The sequence below is a fragment of the Sus scrofa genome, chromosome 11 (assembly GCF_054392235.1).
Source record: "Sus scrofa isolate SSC_HxYL_T2T_F1_AM1 chromosome 11, Sscrofa_HxYL_maternal_Yorkshire_Landrace_v2.0, whole genome shotgun sequence".
Lineage (NCBI taxonomy): Eukaryota > Metazoa > Chordata > Mammalia > Artiodactyla > Suidae > Sus > Sus scrofa.
The window spans coordinates 57,651,209-57,677,296 of record NC_139393.1 but is presented as its reverse complement, the minus strand read 5'-3'; the positions used below and the strand labels follow the sequence as shown (position 1 = coordinate 57,677,296).

At 38.7% G+C, this 26,088-nt stretch overlaps 1 protein-coding gene across 4 annotated transcripts in view; it reads left to right on the top strand.

Moving 5' to 3' along the window:
* Positions 1-26,088, top strand: part of LOC146398640 (uncharacterized) — a 246,506-nt gene that overhangs the window by 74,567 nt on the left and 145,851 nt on the right. For 2 of the 4 annotated variants that reach the window (XM_084982032.1, XM_084982030.1), the window contains exon 3: positions 17,075-17,119. The exons of the other annotated variants lie outside the window; for them this stretch is intronic. The gene's annotated coding sequence lies outside the window, so the exon portion shown is untranslated. The remainder of the gene's footprint in view (positions 1-17,074; positions 17,120-26,088) is intronic. 4 annotated transcript variants of the gene reach the window in all.

Sequence of the window (26,088 nt, the reverse complement as noted above, 5' to 3'; positions counted from 1 at the left end):
TGGCATAGGCCAGCAGCTATAGCTCTGATTTGACCCCTAGCCTGGGAACTTCCATATACCATGGATGTGCCCCCCCCCCCCCCCCCCGCCCAAGACCAAAATGGTAGGAGCACATGGCAGGAGGGCTCCTGGAAGGCAGATGAAAGATGACTTTGGAATTCCCAGAGTCATTTCAAAGGAATTTTAAGGGAGTTGAGGTTCATAAAAAATTGATGGGAACAGAGCCGTGAACATTCTAGTTTGTCCTTATTGTTACAAGACTTCAGTCAAATCCATTTTTCTTGGTTTTTCAGAGATATCATTGACCCTATCATGTGCCCATGTTGCTAATAGCTAATCTGTATTGATCTCCAGGTAGTTTTTACTTTTCGTGTGTGTGTGTGTGTGCAAGTGTGTGTGTGTGTGTGTGTGTCTTTTTAGGGCTGTACCCACGGCATATGGAAGTTCCTGGGCTAGGGGTTGAATTGGAGCTGCAGCTGCCTGCCTACGCCACAGCCACAGCAATGGTGTTGAATCGGAGTCGCATCTGCAACCTACACTGCAGCTTATGGCAACACCAGATCCTTAATCCACTGAGTGAGGCCGGGGATTGAACCCCTTCCTCATCGCTACTAATCAAGCTCAACAATTTTTACATTTCAACAGAACATTCCTGTGGGATGTTTTGATCCAAAGGGGGGTGATCAATTCATAGTCGAAATTGAAACTCTAAATTTAGAAACTGAGTATGCCTTAGCCGAGGGCCACTTCCCTGTGCCTCTCATATCTTGAACCTGGTGTTCCGTCTTGGCTTGCTGTGTATTTTCATGGTGTCAGTTAGGATCCTCCATCTATTTCTCTTTATTAGGGTCAGTTTTCTGACTTCTATAAGGATACATGGCAATTGAAGTAGGAGTGTATAGATGTACTTGTAGGGTCTAGAGACTCATTTCCCTTCACACTATTAAAAGAGGTGCAAAGAACACACTAACTGGATTGACTTCACGTTTCAGATGTTTAATAAATGTTATGAGCCTGAGTGTGTATCTCAAATGTATATTTATATAGTTGAGTACCATAGAATGTGTCTTCAGGGTGCTATTGTAAACAAGCTGTCAAGCCTAACTGGTTTATCTTGGGGGAAGAAAACAACTCTTGTTGCAAATGCCGTTTACAAACCTTATGAGAAACATTCACTAATCGAATCGATTGAGCAATTTTAAAAACATGTAGTACTATGCTCTTAGAAAGCCAAAGCTGAAGTCTTTTACTACTTATTTTTGGGGAAGCTATTTTAAAAATTAAAAGTCAGCCAATTAACAAATTGCCTCAAAACTTTTACAGCTGTTACTGTGTTTAATTACTTTTAGAAAAAAAAACAAATTAAATTGATTTTTAGTCCGTATGTAATATTGAGAGTAAATATTAGACTTTTGGGTAAAGTTAATATATTTGCTTTCTCATTCTGCTTTTGTTAGAGAATAAGCATCCTTAAACAAATCCCCCAAATTTCTATGATTAAATCTAAAGTCATTTTCATCTTAAACATCAAACACTAGAATTCCTAAAGTAAAATTGTGCTCATTACATTTAATGTTAGGCCTTCTTTGTGAAGAGAATTAATGGAGTAGAGGATTAGCTTCGGAGCAGGAGAGACTGTGGCCAAGGGTAGCACGGAAGGCTTCCTGGAGGAAGGGGGATTTGAACTAGGACTTGGAGAATAGAAAGAATGTGCACAGATGGACTTAAACATGAGGACATTCAGGAAGGAGGGAAAAATCTAGGCATGTCTAGGAAAATCATGGCTAATGAGGTGTGGAATAAAATTATGCATGTAAATAGTAGAACCAATGGAGAACTTCTCACAGCAATTCAGGAAAGAAAACGCATCTTTTTATATATTGGTTCACTTGTTCAGCACCTCCTATATGCCAGATATTGCTGTAGGCAATGAGAATCTTAAGGAGGGGATATGTGAAAGAAATGAAGAGAGGCTTTTGGGAAGAGGACAGCCACCTATCATTATAAGTGACACAGGTGGGGTAGAGTCCTCATGCATTCAGAGGAGAATTACCAGGATGTGTGTGAGAAAAGTGCCTTCCTTTGGAGCCCAAGGAATGAGCGTAGGCCTAAACTGGAAAAAAAAATCTGATAGCATTGCCTTCCATTCATTAATTCAACAAGATTTTATGGAGCCCCCTACTCTGGGCAAAGCGCCGTGTTAGCAGGGAAAGGGATTCTGAGTTTCCTTGGAGGATGTCTGTCAAAAGTGCACCAGGCTGGCTGGAATGGTTAGCGCTCAGGACACAAAGGCGTGTGCCCTCTCTTGACGGGGCAGAAAGCTCTCTGGGCTCCCTCGGCCCTCGGGCCATCTTTGTGGACATCGGCTATCTTTGAAGTACAGATTTGCAGAAGTGCCAACTATTAATAGACAGTAGAAAGCAGAGTTTACTGTAAGAGGCTGACAAATATAGATCTGAGATATCATTATACTGCTAATTTCTCCTCTGCCCGCAAAAGCTTTGTTGGCCCTTGGGCTTCTTCCTAGCTCTTCCCACTATGGCAATGGAACCCAAGTGGCAGGGCACAGAGCACACTCTGGGTCTGCCTGCAAACACAGACAGGGCACAAAATAAAAACGAATTCTCTTTAGACCCAGTTTCTTCTTTTCATTTACTTATTGTCTGACTTCTTAAAGAACCAAACATTTCTTCTCTATCCTTTCCTCCTCCCTCCCTGCCAAGCAGCCCATAGCATTTGGATTTATATTTATTTTCAACCATGATTTACATGCTTTCTCTTTGTGAATTTTGAAGGTAGGTCCTTCCCTAATAGAGGATCCTGAAGTCATGTCAGGGAAAGATCTATTTTTGTTTAATGGAGCAATAAACTGGTTATGGAGCCTCCTTAGAACTTTTTAAGAAGCCTGCTGTAGGCAAGAATTTGAATGTATTCCAAATTCTGAGCAAGTTTTTTTCAGTCTTAAATAATTACAGAGCTGGCATGTTTTGAGATTATCTCAGCGATAGACTCTCCCAGAAACAAAGCAAAAGACTCTTAAAATGTTGCCTGCACTGTGGTTCTTTACATGTGTAAAATAAATATTTCAAACTTCATGGAGTTTCAGCTACAACTTGAAAAAACATCCACTTGATTCTTTGTCTCCACTTGTGAAAAAGTTGAGATACATTTCAGAGTGTTATTCAAGAAAAATATTATGGAATTTGTTACTCATGAGTGCAGAAACATAGCATTGTGGATTTTTAAGTGAATGATAAATACCAGTTTATAGTTTCCACTGCAGTGTTGAATTGCTTATCTAGAGTAAGCCATGGTGGAATTATGGCTTGCTATTTAAAGCAGTTTTTCCTTTTGAGGGAACTGTTTTCTATTGCCTCAACTTGGTCCTCTACTTTGTTGCAAATACTCTATTTTGTCCCTCATAGAAAACCTTTCCTTGACTGTAGGTATTTAAAAACATCATGGTAATACAATATTTCCATGGCTTGTTCTTTTTTCATTTTAACCCTGAATTTTAGATTTTTTTTTTTCTTTTTAGGGCCACACCCATGGCATATGGAGGTTCCCAGGCTACAGGTAGAATCAGAGCTGCAGCTACCGGCCACAGCCACAGCCACACAGGGATTTGAGCCGAGTCTGTGACCTGCACCACAGTTCATGGCAATACCAGATCCCTGACCCACTGAGTGAGGCCAGGGGTTGAACCCGCATCCTCATGGATACTAGATGGATTTGTTTTTGCTGCGCCACAACAGGAATTCTCTTTTTTTGGTCTTTAATTAGGTAAATCTATTATCTTTATCCATTTACATTATGCTGAAGGATTTAACTTAAAGTTTTGCTTTCTTATTAATACACTGTGAAACTAGAAGATGTAATTCACATTCAAAGGATAAGAATATCTTTATCAGAAACCAGTGAGAAATTAAATGAATCAGAAATCTGCTCTTAGTGATGATGTGAGGACTATTAAATGTTACATTTGTTATTTGTTAATATCATGTAGACTTTTGAGTTAATATATATGTTTATGAAAAGACTGGCTGATAATGAGAACTGGGTAAAAATACAAGAAGATAATATGATATGTAAGCCTGATTTATTGGCAGGCATTAATATTTCTGAAGAAATGCTTTTCAAATAATAATCTCTCCTGTTTATCATGTGCTGATAAGTTGGCAGGAATTGAGACAGATGCTGGGCATACCATGGTGAACAAGATAAGATCTCTGGCTGGAAGGGTTGACATCCAGTGAGGACTAAGCCATCATGATCTGTGGGATACATTCTATGATGGGAAAGTACAGGAAGGCACATGTGAGTCGGAGAGTAATTCAGCTGTAGAGAACTGCAAAGAACTCCTAAAGGAAGTACTGTTAAATCTTACCTAGTAGGCATAATTCTAAGATGACCCCCAGGGAATCACGGCTTTGTATAATCCCCTCACCTTGAGTGAGGGCAAGACCTGTAACTTACTTCTATCCATAGAATATGGCAAGGTGATAGGATATTACTCCTGTGATTATATGACATTATATGGCAAAGATAGAAGGATTTTGCTTATGAAATTAAGGCTCCTAATCAGTTAACTTTAAGTCAACCAAAGGGGAGAGTCTTCTTGGGTGGGCTGACCTGATCAAATGCCAAGAGACTTTACAAGAGACTAGAAGTCAGGGAGCTTTTGTCTCCTGGCTTTTGAGGCAGCAGGCTGCTATGTAGTGAGAGTCTGTGAGTGGGCTGTATGGCAAAGAATTGTGGGGGCCTCTGGAAACTGAGAGAGTCTCCTAGCTGTCAGTCAACACAAAATCAGGAACCTCAGTCCTGCAACCACAAGGAGTTAAATTCTCCCATCAACCATTTGAGCTTGGAGGGAGATTTTGAGCTCCAGAAAGGAATGTAGCTCAGCTGACAGTGGACTGCAGCCTGGTGACTCCCTGAGCAGAGGACCAGCTGGGTGCACTCAGGCTCCTGACTCATAGGAATTGTGAGATGGTCAATATATGTCTTAGACTGCCGAACTTGTGGTAACGTGTTATGCAGCAATAGAAAGCTAATACAGCTGAGATGGGAATGATGGTACTTAGATGGGGAAAGAATGTTCCAGGATTTTAGTGGAGTGGCTAAAATCACAGACTCTGTAGTTAATCTTAACTTGGCTTCTCTTTAGCCAGTTGACTCTGAGAAGGTTACCTAACCCCTCATTTTTCCTAATCTGTTAATGGACATTGTCCTTGTCATCATCACCACCATCCTCCTTCTCATCATCATTTCCATTATCATCACCATCATTATCACTATTCATCACCTTCACTTTCTTCATTATCTTCATCCTTAACATTCTTCCTTCATAATGCTATTGTGAGGATTAAGTGATCTAAGCTGTTTGGTGATTTTAAATAGGAGAGTTGCATGAACAGAGCCAGGATTCCAACTTAGTCTTCCTGTTGCCTTCTAGAATGCTCTTCTCAACTGTAATTTACATTATTATTCTCTATTGTTATGAGCTCAGGATTAGCAATATGACAGAGCTGAGCTGAAAATTCAGCTTCACTTTGAACAAGAAATTGAAGTTTTAAGACTCGAATAATTCATATTTGAGACACAAGACAATACGGCTATGAGGATTAAATGAGATAATGTATATGAAATGTGTAGCAAAGTACACACTTAAGAATTTCTTCAATTGTGGAGTGCCCATTGTGGCTCAGCGGAAACAAATCTGACTAGCATCCATGAGGACACAGGTTTGATTCCTGGCCTTGCCCAGTGAGTTAAGGATCCAGCATTGCCGTGAGGTGTGGTAGAGGTCACAGACACGGCTCAGATCCTGAATTGCTGTGGCAGTGGTGGAGGCTGGTGTCTACAGCTCCGATTCGACCCTCAGCCTGGGATCCTCCATATACTATGGGTGTGGCCCTAAAAAATAAAAGACAAAAAGAAATTCTTCAATCATTTAAGAAATGTTTATATATATTATTATTTGCAGCTTCATCATTGTATGTATGACACATAAGTAGTTATATCTACATGTGTATAAAAAACTCTGCATAACAAATAGATTACAGAGGAAAATTACAGTCTTGCTAAAGATCGTTTTAACTAAGACATATTTTACTTGGTCTGGAATGCTTTAGGTCAGATAAATACTGAAAATTCATTGATATATTAGATGTTCTGAAATATCCTTCTAATAATTGTGTTTCTTATTTTAAAAATTTCTTCCTTGTAATTATTTCTTGGGTGTGTGGTCATAGTTGAGCAGACTGATCTATAGCCCTCAAGTCCTTTTTCTCTGATTATATAATTATTTGTTCTTTGATATTTAAGGGCTGAATCATTGCTTTCTATTTTAATAGCTCATTTTTTTTTTTCCCCAGAAGAGCTTGTCTTGCTCTGTGAACAGGTCCTAGTGATGTTTAGCTGGCTGAAAGCAAGTTTTTTCACATAATGTGGCTTAATATATCACCATAATTTTCTCAACTTGGCTATTGCCCCTGCTAGTCCAGAACAAGCTGAAAACTGAAAATGCTGGAAGTTATGATGAGGAATGGGGAGGCTTCGTTTTATTTTTTCGCTTTGCTACCATAGTCCTTCCTGTGCTGCTCTGCTTGTTTTATTGGCACTTCTTCTTCCTCTTTCTTCCTGTCTCATCGGTACAGACTCTGCTTATTGTTATCTTACAAATTATCCTTTCACTTGGCATTTGCTGTAGCTAATTGCCTACTAACTTTCTCCCCATTCCAGTAATGAGTGGCAATTTTGCATCCACCTCTACACAGATATTATGGTTTCTTATCATTATTATACTGCATCTATTTCTCTCTTATATGCTATTTGACTTCTATGTATATAATGTCTTTTTTACATGAAGGAAGCAGAAGCCATTGATATTCATAATTATTCCATCTTTTCAAGAGCGAGGCAACAAAAAGTATATTCAATGCATTCTGTACAGCAATTTAGATTAGGGAACTGAATTACAGTTAGTAACATTTTCAATAAAGTTTGAAAATTGTGCAGTCGTATAAACATATCAGGGCTCCTTTATCACTTTTGTCAGGGCAGGGAGCTGAAGTCTATATTTGCTTTAGAAGAACCAGTTGAGATTCCTGAATGCCTGCGGTGAGCTGACAATTGAGTTGGGACCCCTTTATTGGCCATCCAGTGGCACATTTTCAACTCGCCACAGCTGTGCCCACTGACAAGCAGCTAGTACCTCCTTTCCTGGCATAGTCTGGACTGCTGAGAACCACAAGACAAAAAGCAATAGAGGGCAGTGTTCTGCTATAGGAAGACAACAGAAAACATGGTCAAGTTATTAGTGTGTGGCTTATCTGAATAGGCATTTCTATTTAGTCACCTGATTTTGATAGGAGAGTCTATAGGCACCCTCCTAAGGCTGGCCGGTTGTTCTGTCATCACTACTGACAACATTGCTAGTTTAAGGTCTTCTGAATCGACCCCATCTACCACTTCTCTTAACTCCAGGATCATTGCTTTCCGATCCACCCTTTGCACTGCTGCCAGGAGTTTCTATTTTAAAGAGAAATCTGACTATGTCGCCCCAATGCTTAAAAACCCTTGCCACCTCCCAATTGTAAATAGGAGATAATGGTTAAGAACAGAAGCTTTGGAGCAAGGGAGACATGGCTGGATGACCCTGGGACAGTTATTCTCTTTGAGCCTCAGCTTCCTCCCCTGAAATGGGGGTAATGACACTTATTGCGTGGGATTTCTGTAAGGATTAGAAATAACATGTGAAGTGCTCGGTGGAGCCCCTTTGCACAGTGGGGGCTTTCAAGAAATGCTAGCTCTTAGCTATGCTTTTTTTTTTTTTTTTATAGGTGTGATTGATTTAAAGTCACTGTTCTTTTCAGAAAAAGGGAAAGCATCAGGGAGACATGCAATTTGGTCTCTTCCTTCCATCCATCAAAACTTAATGTAATTCAATTGTAAAGCAACTGTAATTCAGTGCTCTGTTTTTTTTTTTTTTATGTGCCAGGTTATTTTATATTCAAGCGATCATGACTATTAGAAGAATATTCCATTTTTAGACTGTGATTTTAGGGGTTGACAGAAATGTCAACGTAACATGGCCAAAAAGAAATACAAAAACAATCAGATCAAAGAGACTCAGCCAGAAGAGAATCACATTCAGAGCAAGAGAGAAAAATGTTCAGAGGAAAATTAAAGAGGCTGACAACAAATTAAATATCATCAGCGAGAACATTTTTATCTGGTGCAAGATGCTTTGTGGGTTCTGATTCTTCTTTTGAAAATTCTCGCTCATATTAATCTCTTTGCCTTTGCTGGCCTTCTGCCTGGGATGCACCCCCCAGTATACCCACAACAACATCTTTGCTCATTTTGTATTTCAAATCCCCTAGCTTAGCTGGGTCTTCACTCCCAGCCTCATCTTAGGGTGCTGCCTCTAATTACGCTTGTCCCTCTTTGCTGCCTTACTCTACATTATTTTTCTGCATGGCGCTTTTCACGACTATGGAATATTTGTGTACCATCTATCTACTCCACTAAAATGTGTGCTGCCCAAGGGCAGGATATTACAGACTGAACATTTGTGTTCTCTTAAAATTCACACGTTGATAAGGACTCAACCCAAAAACTACTTGAACTGATCAACAAATTGAGCAAAGTAGCAGGATATAAGATTAACATTCAGAAATCAGTCACATTTCTGTATACTAACAATGAAATATTAGCAAAGGAATAAAAAAAATACAATACCTTTTAAAATTGCACCCCCAAAAAATCAAATACCTGGGAATACACCTGACCAAGGAGGTAAAGGATGTATATGTTGAGAACTATAAAACATTAATCAAGGAAATTAAAGAAGATGTAAAGAAATGGAAAGATATTCCATGCTCCTGGGTTGGAAAAATTAATATTTTTAAAATAGCTATACTACCCAAAACAATCTACCAATTCAATGCAATCCCTATCAAATTACCCATGACATTTTTCACAGAACTTGAACAAACAATCCAAAAATTTATATGGAACCACAAAAGACCCAGAATTGCTGAAGCAATTCTGAGAAACAAAAACCAAGCAGGAGGCATAATTTTCCCAGACTTCAGGCTATATTCCAAAGCCACAGTCATCAAGACAGTGTGGTACTAGTACCAAAACAGACAGACAGACCAATGGAACAGAATAGAGAACCCAGAAATAAACCCAGACACCTATGGTCAATTAATCTTTGACAAAGGAGGCAAGAACTTAAAATGGTAAAAAGACAGTCTTTTCAGTAAGTATTGCTGGGAAACCTGGACAGCTGCATGCAAAGCAATGAAACTAGAACACACCCTCACACCATGCACAAAAATAAACTCAAAATGGCTGAAAGATTTAAACATAAGACAAGACACCATCAAACTCCTGGAAGAGAACATAGGCAAAACATTTTCTGACATCAACCTTAGAAATGTTTTCTCAGGTCACTCTCCCAAAGCAACAGAAATAAGAGCAAAAACAAACCAATGGGACCTCATCAAACTGACAAGCTTTTGCACAGCAAAGGAAACCAAAAAGAAAACAGAAAGACAACTTACAGAATGGGAGAGAATAATTTCAAATGATGCAACTGACAAGGGCTTAATCACTAAAATATACAAGCAACTTATACAACTCAACAGCAAAAAAGCCAACAACCCAATGGAAAAATGGGCAAAAGACCTGAACAGACATTTCTTCAAGGAAGATATACAGATGGCCAACAAGCACATGAAAAAATGCTTAACATCCCTGATTATTAGAGAAATGCAAATCAAAACTACCATGAGATACCACCTCACACCAGTCAGAACAGCCATCATTAATAAATCCACAAATAACAAATGCTGGAGGGGGTGTGGAGAAAAGGGAACCCTCCTGCACTGTTGGTGGGAATGTAAGCTGGTACAACCACTATGGAGAACAGTTTGGAGATACCTTAGAAATATATACATAGAACTACCATATGACCCAGCAATCCCACTCTTGGGCATATATCTGGACAAAACTTTCCTTAAAAAAGACACATGCACCCGCATGTTCATTGCAGCACTATTCACAATAGCCAAGACAAGGAAACTACCCAAATGTCCATCAACAGATGATTGAATTAGAAAGAAGTGGTATATATACACAATGGAATACTACTCAGCCATAAAAAGTATAAACTAATGCTATTTGCAGCAACATGGATGGAACTAGGGACTCTCATACTGAGTGAAGTCAGAAAGACAAAATACCATATAATATCACTTATATCTTGAATCTAATATATGGCACAAATGAATCCTTCCACAGAAAAGAAAATCTTGGACTTGGAGGGAGTGGGATGAACTGGGAGCTTGGGGTTAAAGATGCAAACTATTGCTTTTGGAATGGATTAGCAATGAGATCCTGCTGTATAGCACTGAGAACCATATCTAGCACTTATGATGGAGCATGATAATGGGAGAAAAAAGAATGTGTACATGTATGTGTAACTGGGTCACCATGCTATACAGTAGAAAAAAAACTGCATTGGGGAAATAACAATAAAAATTTTTTAAAAAATTGACATGTTGAAACCTAAACCCCAATGTGATCGTGTTGGGAGGTGGAATATTTGGAAACATATTGGGTCATGAGGGTGGAACCCTCATGAATAGGATTTGTGCCCTTTTCAAAAAGACTCTCAGAGATTTCTCTCATTCTGCTGCCCTGTGAGGCCACAGCAAGAAGACAGCTGTCTATGAAACAGGAAGTGGACCTCACCAGACATCAAATCTGCCAGTATCCTGATCTTGGACTTTCCAGTCTCCAGAACTGTGAGAAATTAATTTCTCTTATTTATGAGCTACCAGATGATGGTATTTCTGTTACAATGGACTGAATGGACTAAGACATAGAGGGCTTTGTGTTATTCAGAGTTTTACCCCTGATGCCTGGAATAAAGGTGGATACCATAATGGATGTTCAAGTATTTGTAGGATGTATAGATAGATAGGAAATTTAATGTTCACATTCCCAAGAAGAAATGTCTTAAAAGCTTTCTCCTACTTTGCTAATTGTCAAATAAACTAATTGCTCATAGGTTGAAACTTCTTTCTAAATGACTCAATTAAAGGAAAGCTGCTTGGGCCCTTGTTTTCTCTGCAGGTAGTATATGACATTTGTTTAGCACAGTTATTGGCATATAATGTTTATTAAGTACTCATTATTATTATTGTAAGTATGATAGATTTTAAAAATGAGTTGCTACTTAAAAATATGGCAAGCATAACAACAACGTGAGTATACCCCTCACAGAGATGTCTCTGACCATCACCTACCCGTCAGACTTGAATGACCGCACTGGAATTTGTTAGCATGAAAAACAAGAAGGAGGTGAAGAGAGAGGGCTCTGCTGACAGCCCTGATGGAAGCTGCACTGAGTAACTCACTGCCACCACTGCCAAGGTCCCTTCACCATCTCAAATTTGGTGCAGTTTCATCTGGTCAGATTTTCAAAGTTCTTCCCCATGTTTCTCCATCATCTACGTCAGACAGTTCACAGCTGTGTGCAGAGGAAGCAGGGCATGTCAGGAGGCATGGGTTCCTGCTTTAGTCCTGCTACTGTGTGCTCCTAATTAAATGCCACTTCATTGTCTGGTAGCTCAGTTTCCTCATCTGCAAATGAAAATGATGCCAGCTGCGCTATAGTAGCTCAGAGGAAAGTCATGAAAGAAAACAAATGGCGGCATGAAAGCAATTGACAAATGTAAGCATGGGACTAAAAAGCAGCATTTATATAAGCCCCTCTCTTGCATCACCAATAGAGACAAAGAAAGGACAAAAACCTCTGCCATCCTTTCAAAAGGCAGTCCTAACTACGCCAAAGACATTCAAGAACTGTATCCTGAGTTAAATATTAGCTTTACTGGCAGTCCTCAAACTGTCATTTGACATCTACTTTAAAAGTATAAATATGAATGACAGATTACAAAAAATATAGGACTAAGACCAAGAGAAGAAACAAAAGAAAAGAGACTCTGTGAATATATATGTGTCTTAACTTAGGCGTACATTAGCTAAAAAAATCACCGAAAAGCATTCCTGTTTAAAAGATATATCATCCTTTATTTCTTTTTCTGTCTCCCCTCTCGTGATTTCTCTTTAGATTTTCTAAACTTTGCAGTGACTCTTCGTGCATATTAAACTTAAGTCAGCTTCAAACACAAGCACAGACAATCCTGCTAAAACATTTTGTTCAATGAAGGATAAAGTATATGACTTACCACATTATTATTTTTTTGCGAAAAGCTATTATGTAAATATACAGGCTTACATGAGCTTAAATAGTCTGAGGCAAGGATGCAAAGAAAGGGAATAATACACATCTATGGGAGCAAGGCTCACGGCTGCCTAGTTTTAACAGACAATTGCACATCCTCACTTAAAGGGCAAAGAAGAAACCATAAGTCTATTTTAGTGACTCCATCCTGAAATGATGCACTTATTCCTTTTATTATATTTTCAAATAAATACATATGGGACCCGTCAGATGTCAACAGTGGCTCAGAAAAGAGTCCGAATTAGTCACACTGGCACACAGGGCTCGGGAACAATGAACGGTGCTCTGGAAGACCCTTGAATACAAGCCTATTTGCCTCTTAATCCAAATGAATAATTAATGATAATTATCATGCTGCAGTTATTATCTGTGATAATAATATATCCGTAAGGTGAATAAATTCAATCTGCTACTATGCAGAAATGGCAACTCATAATATTCTTAAGAAATACAGATATAATTATCATTATTTATGGTCAAGGAAAAAAAAGAGATTTTTATATAAGGTATTACAGCAAAAGGTCTAAAATAAGGTGGAAATGAATCCTTCTGGTAATATTTTTTCCACCACTATCACTGCCAGGGGTCTGCCGTGGTGATGTTGGGGTTCCTACTTTTGTGAGTAGTTTCCATTTAAGTAAAAGCTTTACTATGCACTCGTGTGCTGCAATCTGCCCATAACATTTCCATTATGGCCTTTTAGAAAATGACTCTGTTTAAGTTTAAGATCCTATAAAAAGGCATGTGAAGCATGTTAGGACAGGTGTGGGTGATTGGGGTACCGATTCGATAATTTTAACACTTAAAGGGAAAAAGAAAAAAAGCTAAACCAAATAAAATGTGAAGTGTTTATTTGACTAGTAGTGGAAGTAGCACAGGACTGATTGATGGCAGTTGTGGGTGGGGTCGTTCTTTCTGAAATGCTTTAATGACGTAGTCAGCCAGTGAAATGGACTCACTCCTTCCTTTCCCTGTGGCATGTGACCTACTACTTCCATCCTGCTCTTATCATCCGGAAGGCAAGCTGCTTGGCCATCGTTTTTTGTGTGTGTGTGTGTGTCTGTGTGCCCGCATCCATGGATGTATACACACTCACACATATATCCTTTTTGCAAAAGTCAGGACTACTGAGGTATAATTTACATAAAGTAAAAATTACCCTTTTAAAATTTATGATTCCTTAAGTTTTGAAAAAAGTATCATGCATACTCCATCACAATTTAGATATAGAATCTTTCCATCACCCCTAAAGCTTCTTTCAAGGACCTGCTTAATCAATCCTTTCTCACTCCCAGCTTCTAAAGCACCACCAGATCTGCTTCCTGTCCCTATAATTTTCACCCTTTTCAGAATATCATAAAAATTAAATCATACAGAGATTTTTCTGTATCTGACTTCTTTCATTTAGTATATTAATTCTAAAATCCATCCATGTCATTGCATGTATTAATAGTTTTCTTTTTTGTTTCCTGAGTAAAATTCCACTGTATGGTTGTATTACAATTTATTTATTCCTTCACTAGCCCATGTATGTTTGGGTTTTATCCAGTTTTTAACAATTATGAATGTCTTCTATAAAAATTAGCCTACAGGTCTTTGTATGGACATAATTTTTCATTTCTCTTGTGCAAACACTTGGAAAAGGGAATGGTAGGTCAAATAACAAAGGTGCATTTGACTTTATGACTGCCAAATTATTTTCTGAAGCGGCTGAAATATTTTACACTCCAGGAACAGTAGATGTCATTCTGCATCCTCACCAACACTTGGTTTTGTCAGTTTATTTTTTTTTTAATTTTTTAAAATTTATTTATTTTTTTCTTTTTGCCATTTCTTGAGCCGCTCCCGCGGCATATGGAGGTTCCCAGGCTAGGGGTCCAATCGTAGCTGTAGCTGCCGGCCTACGCCAGAGCCACAGCAATGCAGGATCCGAGCCGCGTCTGCAACCTACACCACAGCTCACGGCAATGCCGGATCATTAATCCACTGAGCAAGGGCAGGGATCGAACCCGCAACCTCATGGTTTCTGGTCGGATTTGTTAACCACCGCGCCACGACGGGAACTCCGGTTTTGTCAGTTTAAATTTTTTTGCCCTTCTGGTTAGTTTGTAATGATATATCGTAGTTTTCATTTGCATTTATCAAATGACTAATGTCGTTTCTTCTTGTGTTTATTTACCGTCCGTAAATCTTCTTTGGTAAATTGTCTGTTCAAATATTTTTCCATTAAATAATTGAGCTGGAGGTCTTATTGAGTTGCGAGTTTTTAAAATTTGTTTTGGAGGCAAATCCTTCATCAGATATATGTTTTGCAGATACTTTTCCCCAGTCTGGGGCTACATCATCATTTTGTAATTAATGTCTTTCAAAGAGCATATGGAATTTTCTGGGCTAGGGGTCAAATCAGAGCTGCAGCAGAGCTGCAAGAGCCTGCCTGCACCACAGCTACAGCAATGCCAGATCCAAGGTGCATTTTCGACCTATGCCACAGCTTATGGCAAGAAGGGATCCTTAGCTCACTGAGCAAGGTCAGGGATCAATCCCATACCCTCTTGGATACTAGTTGGGTTCTTAACCTGCTGAGCCACAATGGGAACTCCAAAAGTTCTTAATTTCTTGAGTCTGTCTGAATTTAGCAAGCAAAGCAAATGGAGGAATTGTGCAGATTAAGACAACTTCCTTTTCCCAAATAAATCACTGGTATTTATTGAGCATTAAGTATGTGTAAGACTTTAGGCTAAAGCTATAAAAGCATATGAACTCCACTTAAGGAAAAAAAAAAAAACACTAGAAAAAATAATTCAGTGTCTGGTGTAATTTAGCTGAATGTCATACCACACTATGCTATTTTGTCTTTATATACACAGCTATAGATAAACATTTTTACTTAGGAAAAGTATCTAAAGGCATATGTATAATCATGAAAATGGGGCTTTCCTTTGATGAAATATAAATTTATCTAAATCCTTTAATTTGTAAACTTTTTACCCTTAAGGTTTATAAGCAGAACATGTTAACATTATTGGTTACTTGGGATGTATACTATGTTAGCATTGGGAAAAGTAAACTTTTATTTAACATTGGTGAATACTTTAGACAGCTCTAGAGAATGCTTAGCAGCCAGGTTTTAAAAAATATTTTTCAAGAGTAACTTTTATAAGGAATTACTATTAAACTTTCCAAATTTAAACTTAAAGGCCTTAGATTTTCTTGTAAAATATGTCACATACATCCTCATTACTGATTAGTTAAGCAGATAAGAAATTATTAAGCCCACTATTTGCAACAATGTTTAAAAGTCTTTCTTTTTCACTTTTTGTTCTAAGTTCTCTTATATTCCTTTGGTCTTTCCTTGAATAATTTTCTCAGAGGTTCTAAAGGTTATCTAGTTTCCATCTTCTGGAACAAAAGTTTATCTTTGTAGAATTAGGTTTTCTGTATCTTTTTTCTTTTAAAACTATTTTCACATCTAATTTTGTTTAAAAGAATAAGTATTAAGAACTTGGGGAACAACACTTAATCTATTGTCACATTGAAAAGAAAAAACACACAGTGTCTTTTAGAGATATCCTGCTGAACTACTTTTGACTTGTTTTTACTTCTTTTGAGAAAACAAAAGTCCCACAGTAGGAATGCTGTTTAGATGTTGGGAAGGAATAACAAGGTTACAGGAGTTCATTTTCTTGAGGCCTTTGCCCTTGACAAAAAAAAAAAAAAAAAAAAAAAAAAAAAAAAAAAAAAAGATTTAAAAATTTCTACAGGAAAGACTTCAGGTGACATAAAGTTATATCACATTTTTTTTTTTCCAGCTCTGCCCTGTTTGTGCCATTATGAAATTACTTCATTTTACTGGTGTAAAGTGACTCAGCAGAGTTGGGAGAGAGAAACATGTCATTGAAATTAGAACACAGAAAATCTGACTGATTTTTTCTTTTCTTTTCTTTTTTTTGGTCTTTTTGCCTTTTCTAGGGCCACCTTCCACGGCATATGTAGGTTTCCAGGCTAGGGGTCGAATTGGAGCTGTAGCTGCCGGCCTACACCAGAGCCACAGCAATGCAGGATCTGAGCCATATCTTAGACCTACACCACAGCTCACGGCAAAGCCAGATCCTTAACCCACTGAGCAAGGCGAGGGATCGAACCCATAACCTCATGGTTCCTAGTTGGATTTGTTAACTACTATGCCATGACAGGAAATCCTGACTGATTTTCTTTAAGCAAGTGTATATATGTTTTTCTAGACAAACTTTAAGTTCTTATTGAACCTAACAAAATTAAAAATTCATTGTAGAATGCACCTGTTGCATATGGAAGTTCCCAGGCTAGGGGCTGAGTCAGAGCTGCAGCTGCCAGCCTATGCCGCAGCCACAGGAACACCAGATCCAAACCCGTCTGCAACCTACACCAGAGCTTGTGGCAACACTGGATCCTTAACCCACTGAGCAGGGCCAGGGATTGAACTGGTGTCCTTATGGATACCAGTCAGGTTCATTTCTGCTGAACAACAACGGAAACACTTAGAAATTTTGATAATAAAATTTCAATATTATGATGCCTTTCAGTTTGCGAAGAGCCCCCAAATCTAAGATATGGTATTGGGTAGCTGATATTTAAACATTGGCTTTGTAGGAGAAAAACTGTTTTTCTCTAATTGCTTGAAAATTTATCAAACAAAATCAATACAGAAACACAATCAGAAATTTACCGAACAAGAGAACTTAAAAAAGTCTTTACTCATTCCTTTTTTAGGTATAGAGAAGTGAAAAATTACCTTATTTTGAAAGATCTTCAAAAGTGAGTACTTAATCCAGAAATGTCTGACTCCAATGCCTATGCCTTACACATGGCTTCAATTCCATTCTTCCCTGCCCACTCTACTCTGTGTGGGGGCCCTTTACACACTTGAAGACAATAATTAAACCTCCCAAGCACTTTCATAATGGCAGCAGTGTTCTGAGCCTCTCCTGAATTCTTCATTTCCCACCCTTATATTACAGTTTGTGCATCTTGATAAAACTCTGACTAGAACTGATTAATATGGAGAAAGTGATGTTTTGCACATCCTAATATTCAAATTGTTTTGTAAATATTACAGTGTCTTGTTATTAACTTACTCCTAGATTATTATTTACTGTGAGCTTCTGATCATTTCTGCTACAACTTAGTCATTTATTTTCCAGCTTACATTCTTGCACTTTGAAATTCCTTATTGGTTTCTCTCTCCTTCACTCAGAGGTGGAATTCTATCCTTTGCTGTGATGGAAGATACCATATTCTGAATGTTTGTGTCTCCCTAAAATTCACAGGTTGGAATCTAACACCCAGTGTGATGTGTTAGGAGGTGGGAAACTTATGGAGACAATTAGGTCATGAGAGTGGAGCCCTCGTAAATGGATTAGCGTCCTTTTAAGGAGGCCCCTAACAGTGCTCCCTAGCTCCTTCCATCATCTATGAATACAACAGTTAAGTTTGCAACTCGTAAGAGAGGCCTCATTTGATTATACTGATACCCCGATCTTGGACTTCCAGCTTCCAGAACTGTGAAAAAAAATGTATTGTTGTTTACACATCACCTAATCTCTGCTATGTTGTTAGCATTCTAAATGGATTAAGGCAGAAGGACTTGGTGGGTTGGCAGAATTTTCATTTTTTGCTGTGTCATCTTTCTGTTATTCAAAAACACAATGTGAGAAATAAAAAGCTAAAAAGGCTGAAAGAGTTCCAGAAAACACTGGGAGGCTTTGAGAGTAGTGAGAAGGAACCAGTGCCACAGATAACAGTCCAGGCTGTCCATAGACAGTCTGCAAACACAGGTAGAAGTGGGGGGCCCATTTCTGATAGAGGAATTTGGGATTTTGAATGTTTGTGACAGGGAGGTTTAACTAACGATGGTTCACTGGTTCAATTGCTTCTTTATACTTGTAGATACATTCTAAGTGTAATTTTGATAATTACAAAGTAAATTATAACTTATGGTCCAGACATCAGTCTGTGTAGAATATATTCATTAAATAAATCCACTCACAATATTAAGAAAAAGTAACATTAATGACATTTCTTTAATTTTTCTGGGAAAATATATACTAAGTATAATATAAATACTCTGTAGGTTTGAGAAATGGCGTCTGTTGAAAATTTGCAAAAATATCTGGTGTGAGGTTAAAGCAATAATTATGTCATACCTGTTTATGAAAACAAGGTCTCTTCATAACCAGATACTAAGTATGCTACCTGACACATGAAGAGGTGAAACTGTCATGATAATGATAATTCAGGGTTTTATGCTTTAAGGTAATAGATTTACCCTGTTCTACTCATGTCCTCTTATTTGGGAGAGTTCATTTGTGATCAAATAGACATCAAAAGTATCTGGCTAAAATCAGCGGAGCAGTTGTAGATGTGAAACAAACTAAATGCAATGGAATGAAATTTAGAAGTCTATGGAATCTTTTTTATTTAACATTCTATGATACTTTCTGATTTGCAACCCCTTTATGAAGACCCCTGGGTTTACCACCTAATTGGGCACATTAAAAAAATTATATAGAGAAACACACATACCACATTTGCAAGCATATAACGGCTGTATATTTTGGAAAAAGGAGATGGTCTGATGCATGGCGCTGTAGCACAAATTCAAAGGGCCATGGTGTGTTTTTGTGTGTAATGGCCTAGAGCAAGATGACCTAGTTTTGATTTTCACCGTGGTCGTCCTGAGTCGGAACTGTGTGATAACTGAATTTGTATTTATCTCTTTCCTTCCTCCTCTTCTGACTCCCTTCCTTTCATCCACTCAACCTTGTGGTCCTCAGGTACTTAGTATTCTCAGCTGTTTACTGGCTATTTAGAATCTTCTGCTATAGCTTTACCACGGCCTGCCTTCCTTCCCAGAGCCCCATATACCACCTGTTTTTCTCTGCTCCATCCTGAAGGATCTGCCCTGTGTCCCATTCTCAGTATTCTTAGGTGGTGAGAGCAATATGATTTTTTTTTTAATATGAGCCATAAAATTCTTCACCTTCAATGGTTAATATTGTGGGGGTTAGATACTCTTGCAGGATTGATGGGGGAGATATTTTGGGTTTAGAGAGTGATCTTTATGTTTGCTATGTCTGTGAATCCAAATACTTCCTTAACCCATCTGGGGTAGCTCAGAAGCATGGCTGGGAGGAAAGCAGGAAGGGTGGTCGATTTCCCAGAGACTGCAACGCTTCTCCCTCATATGGTGCTTTTCAAAAATGTTTTCAACGTAATATTCATTGACATGGCATTTTTATTACCACGATTCAAAGACTTTAGAGAAAGCAGAGTGATAGAGCATGAAGTCAACAGGCTGTAGATGGTCATTGTTCTCTCTTCCTCACCAGCCAGGTCAGTCCTACCCCTCTTGGCCTCACCGGAGGTTGGCTCCCTCTGGTGTTAAAACATGGAATTGGTTCTAGACTAACCATGTGCCCATCCAGTGAAGAGAGCTTGAGCTGTTCTGGGAACTCTCTCTGTCTCCTAGAACAGTCACACCTGACATTTGCCAGTTTGGGGGGAATATTCACTGACTAGGAAATATTACCTTTTGATATACTTATATCAATAGAGTTTGATCTTTGTACGTTGCTGAGGAACTATTAATTTTGAAAGGAAGACAGGGCCTCTGGATAATTCTGGATCTGGATACTCACTTCACAGATTTTAACTGAGCACCAGTTGAGTTAATGTCCTAAAGATAGAGATGAACCAAAAAGGCACAGGCATGTAAGAAGCTTACACTATGGAGGCATGGGAGTCCTTTGTAAAACTTAATTACTGTACAAATTAGTTACTGCTTATAATTGACTATAAATACTCATCCAATAAAATACTTAACATGCACTTGCTATTTTCTAGGCACTGTGCTTGGTGCTGGGGATACTGGAGAATATAAATGTACATGAAATATAGCCTCTATGCCTTGAGGAGTTATTTTTAAAAATGGCCAAAATGTCAGGAATTAAACTCCGTAAGGTGCAAAGTGTTTCAGGTCCATTAGGAAGGGTACTCACTGCTAACTATCTGCGAAGGTCTAGGCAGGCCTTTATTGAGGAGATGGTATTTGATTTGGATTTAAAGGTTGAGAGGGAATCTGGAAAGTGGAAAACAGTCTGGGTAGATAGTACTGGTAGAAATTTGAGGGCAGGGAAATCCAAGGTTGGAGGGAATTTCCAAGGTTGGAATGCTGTGAATTTGATCATGAGCGAGGGCAGATGAAAATAACTTTGCACATGAGACTCAACTATGTAGTTCTCCGATTAACACAGGAGCCAGTTCTCTTCCTTCATATCTAGGCTGATTCTGGTCATAAACCCTTGGCCGTCACAGGTAGCTTGCTTACTCCCCTTACTAGAATATCAACAATATCATTGCATTTGCATACAATGTCTCTCTTTCAAAAATGTGTCAACAGATCAGATGTACTACAGTAGTAATGTGTCATGAATAATGTATAATAAAATAAACAGAATAGAATATTTATATTAATGTAATATGAAATTATCTCTTTAGAAGATAGATGTTATCAACTAGTCAAGTTCTTAAAAATGCCCAATGTACATAAGTACTCATATGCCCTTAAGTACAGCAATTTTATCTCTATATTTTTTAAACATAGTTCCTAAAATACTAGCTATGTTCCTTTTCTATACCGTTATTCCTTGGAGGTATGGAAATAGAAATCCAAGAGCACATTTGGCTCAAAAAATTGCAAAAAATCCCATGCATTGGCACACTGACACGCCACCCAGCAAATTATAATGGGTTGGCGAATGTGAATTCAAGTTATTACAGAGAAATGTCTGCAGAGATTTGCAATTTATTTTGATAGCCCTGTATGTCATACTTTCTTCCCTTTAGAAAAAAAAATAGTCCTGTCACTCAACACTCATAAAATTCAGGTCTTTAACATTCTGTGATCTTGTGACTTTGTACTCGGCACAACTGGAGTTTTCCATTTCTTCTCTTAAACTACAGTCTTTACTCTTCATTTCTTCAAACTCAGAATCTATGAGTCTTTGTCATTGATATTCTCTCCTCATATCCCTTTCCACTTCGTCATTATGACCTTATCATTCTAGGACTTTTTAACATACAGTTTGCCCCATAAGATCCCCTAATTTCTCTCCGTCCATATTTTTCCATTCATTTCTGTTTCCTTCTCATGGTTTTATAGACCCTGAACTCCTCTGCTTTCTCATCATCCAGTAATTAGCATGTCTCCATGGTAACAGACAGTTGCAGAGCGGGAATCATTCTCTGTACCAGCTACTGCTGAGTAACCTCTGGGCCTAGCAAGGAGGGGCCTTGACCTGATTAAGACAGGAAGACTTTTCTCTTCTTGGCAGGAGAGGATCCATATATTTCAGAGAAGGCCCTGTTTCCTAGGGGAAAGAACAAGTCAATTTGGTTGAAAAAGAGTATACACTTGGACTCAGGCGTGCAAAATCAAAGTATGAAATAAACTAGGAAAATATTAAAGAAGATGTAGGAAAAATATCTAATGCTGATGTTCTGCTCCTGGTTTGTAAAGATTTGCAGTGCTTTGATCAGGAAGGTGCTATGAAGCAACCAGTAGCAAATGTTTGGTAGCACTTACCTTCTAATTTTATATGTATGATTCAATAAGTATGCACCATGGGGCTGAATCTAAGAGTACACCACTGCTCCCAGCTTTAAGACACTTATTGTTATTTTAAAATTTTATGTTCACTATTTTAAAGTCATATTGTATATTTTCTAAGCAACTGTAAATGCATTAATTATTGTAGGAGTTTACTGTTGCAGGTTTTTTTGGGGGGGACAGAGATAAGTGATACAGCATTATATGGTGCACGTAGGAACACCTTTACTGTATATTTTCCCATGGCTAAGTATCTAGGAAAGATTAACAGTTATAATTTATTGAGCACCCAAATGAATTAAGGACTACCTGAAGTAATCTTCATATATTGTCTCTAAACCTCATGACAGCTTTTTAGGTAAGATATTATTGTTTCAGTTTTGTGTATGAAGTTGCAATTCACAGAGATTTATTAATGTTCCCAAGGTCAAAAACCTCATAAGAGCCTCGAACCACGTCTATGAACAGATCTGCATTACCTGTACATTCCTACATAAAGATGTTTGGATGAGGACGAGAAAGCTATATAGATGCAAAATTGTAGACTCCTATTTTCACAAGAAAGCCTTGGCCAGTAGGAAAGGGAGGCTGAATCTCCAGGTTTCCTTTGTTGGAAGCTATAGGGGCTGAGAGGATGATCTGAAGCAGCAGATGATTTTACTGGATGTCAGGGAATGGAATGTTTTATCAATATATAGAAACTTGGAGAGTAGGAATTTATTGCTTGCAAGCATGCTGGTCATGATGTAAGCCTGTGTAAACTGGCTGGAAACATTTTGTCCCCTGACCTTTAAATGTGGGCATGACATCGAGATCCTGGGACCTCTGCTCTTGATGGTGAATGATGATAGAGAACTTGCGTTTGCGGGAAGGTTGTTAACATTCATTCTCTTCTCTCTTCAATGTTTATGATGAAAAGCATCCTTTTTTTCAAATTCAAATGAGAATATTACCAATTTGTATACTGCATTTCATCGACTGAAGGTCAACTTATATCTAAAATTTGATTGAAATCCTGAAGACTGTATTCTTCATTCAGGCTATAGACAAATGTCTGACATCTAAGGGGGAAAAACACATTTACTGGTTGACTTCCATATGCCAGTTACCAAGCAAAGTGCTTTCATATGCTATTGGTGGTGGCTATGAGGGTACACCTCTCTGATTTCCTTTAGCAGGGAGTGTAATTATCTGGCCCCAGCTGCTGGCTTCTGAATTCCATCACTGAGTCTGCATGAAGGCTTAAAGGGTTTTGGTCATCAATTCTGATGTGTGTGTGGGTGGGTGGGGATTGGGTTTCCTACACCATCAAGCAATTATCGAATACCATCTGGATGTCCTATTATGCAACTTAATTCTGACACTGTCTACTTGGAGATTAGTGTCAGATCCCACAGGGTAAGGGCTTAGTCCTTCAAAATGTCCTTCAGATGCCAGTCAAAAGCCCAGGTTGTTACCTTTATTTCTGACCAACTGGCTATAACTCAGACGTTCCAATGACTCCCTCCTTAGGTTTCATTAATTTGCCAGAGCAGCTCCCAGCCATCAGAGAAACATTTTACTTACTAGATTTTCAGTTTATTATAAAAGGATATTAACAGCCAGATGGAAGAGCTGCATAAGGCAGCATACAGGAAAGGTCAAGGAGCATCCATGCCTTCTCCCAGCACACCACTCTCCTGGCACTTCCATCGCACCAACTTGGAAACTCTCTGAACTCTTCATTTTGGGATTTTTATGGAGGCTTCATTGCATAGGCACAGTTGATCAAATCATTAGCCATTGGCAATTGATCTCCATTTCCAGCCCCCTTCTCCTCCTGGGTGAGTGGGACTGAAATTTCCAACCCTCTGATCTCAAAGTTGGTTGGAACCATGCTCCATCCTTAGGAGACCTAGGGGCATTGCAAAAGTCACCTCATTAACATAACAAAAGACACCTGTATGGCTCTCATTGCTTAGGAAATTCCAAAGGTCTTAGGAGCTCTGTGCCAGAAATGAGACAAAGACAAAACATATATTTCTGATCATATATCAGAACATCACAGGCCATGCCTCCACAGGCTGCTCCCCACCCGATGGCTAATGATGCATGTGGCACAGATGCCACGCAGACCCCTTCTGGAAGGAGTGTTCTCCCAAGAGCCACCGAAGCTTGCGCACTCCCCATGGGCCTTGCTGAGCTTCCTTAGATCTATGATCAAGACTCTTTCACCCAACCTTCCCTCTCTCCCCTCTCTCCTTCAGTTTCCAGATGGCATTGTGGTCTGAAGGCTTTTTCTACTTGATCCCCCTCCCTCCTCATGTTATCCCCAGATGTTTCCCTTAATGCACTTTCCTGATGCCTAGTTCTTGGAGGAGCTACGTTAGGATCTACATCTCCACTAATTTCATCTTCCTGATCTTATGAACTATTTATAACGGTGAGAAATAGAACCTCAGGAGTTCCCGTCGTGGTGCAGTGGTTAACGAATCCGACTAGGAACCATGAGGTTGCGGGTTCGATCCCTGCCCTTGCTCAGTGGGTTAACGATCCGGTGTTGCCGTGAGCTGTGGTGTAGGTTGCAGACGTGGCTCGGATCCCACGTTGCTGTGGCTCTGGTATAGGCCGGTGGCGACAGCTCCGATTGGACCCCTAGCCTGGGAACCTCCATATGCTGCAGGAGCGGCCCAAGAAATAGCAAAAAGACAAAAAAAAAAAAAAAAAAAAAGAAAAAAAAAGAAATAGAGCCTCAGATCATCATCAAAAAGTCTACAAATAATAAATGCTGGAGAGGGCATGGAAAAAGGGAGCCTTCCTACACTGTTGGTGGGAGTGTAAATTAGTGCAGCCACTACGGAAAACAGTATGGAGATTCCTTAAAAAACTAAAAATAGAGTTACCATATGATCCAGTAACCCTACTCCTGAGCATATATTGGGAAAAGATTAAAACTCCAACTCAAAAAACTACATGCACTCCAATGTTCACAGTAGAACTACCTACAAAATAGCCCAGACATGGAAGCAACCTAAATGTCCATTGACAGATGAATGGATAAATAAGATGGGGTTTTATATATAATATATATATATACACATTCAATAGGATCACACTCAGCCACAAGTAGGAATGAAATAATGCCATTTGTAGCAACATGGATGGACCTAGAGATTATCATACTAAGTGAAGTAAGTCAGACAGAGAACGACAAATATCATATGATATTGCTTATGTGAAATCTAAAAAAAAATACAAATGAACTTATTTATAAAACATAAACAGAGCCATAGACATAGAAAACAAGCTTATGGTTACTAAAAGGGAAAGGGAGGGATAAATTAGGAGTTTGGGATTAACAGTTTCAAACAACTATATATAAAATAGATAAACAACAAGGACTTACTGTGTAACACAGGGAACTACATTCAATATTTTGTAATAAACTATAATGGAAGAGAGTTGGAAAAAGAATGTAAATACATATATATACACACACATTACATATATGTATATGTTTATGAATACACAGAATCACTTTGCTGTATACCAGAAACTAATACAACATTGTATACTGCAACTCCAATTAAATAAAAAAAGAAATAGAGCCTCAGGGAGTTTGAACTACTGACTCAGGTCACTCAGCTAATAATGTCGGGCTTCACTCTGCCTCCATCGAAGGCAGATTACGCCTACAGACTGTTGACTCTTCTCACTGTACCACACTGCCTGGGATTGTCTTATTGTACCCACCGCTGCTTCATGTGCCACTTTTCCTGGTGACAAGTTCTATGACAAACACAGGAACAGGTAAAAATTATCCTAAAGCTCCCTGCTGAAAGAAAGAAAGAAAAAAAAGATCTGGAAGGCAAGTCACTAATGTAAAATGTTCGCTCTTTTTCTGTAGTAACTTAGACTCTCAGCTTTCTCATGTGTGTCACTGACAGGGAGCTGTCTGGTTACATGAATGTGGTTTTTCTTTTTTTTTTCCCTAACACCTTTTTTAGGTAAATCAGAGCTGCAAGTGCTATATCTGTTTTTCAGAGATAACATGTGAATTTGTGACATTCCCTGTGGTGCCCGAGGTCTAGCAACCAATGAAAAGATCACAATGAGTGGGAGCATTAGGTTTTCAAGT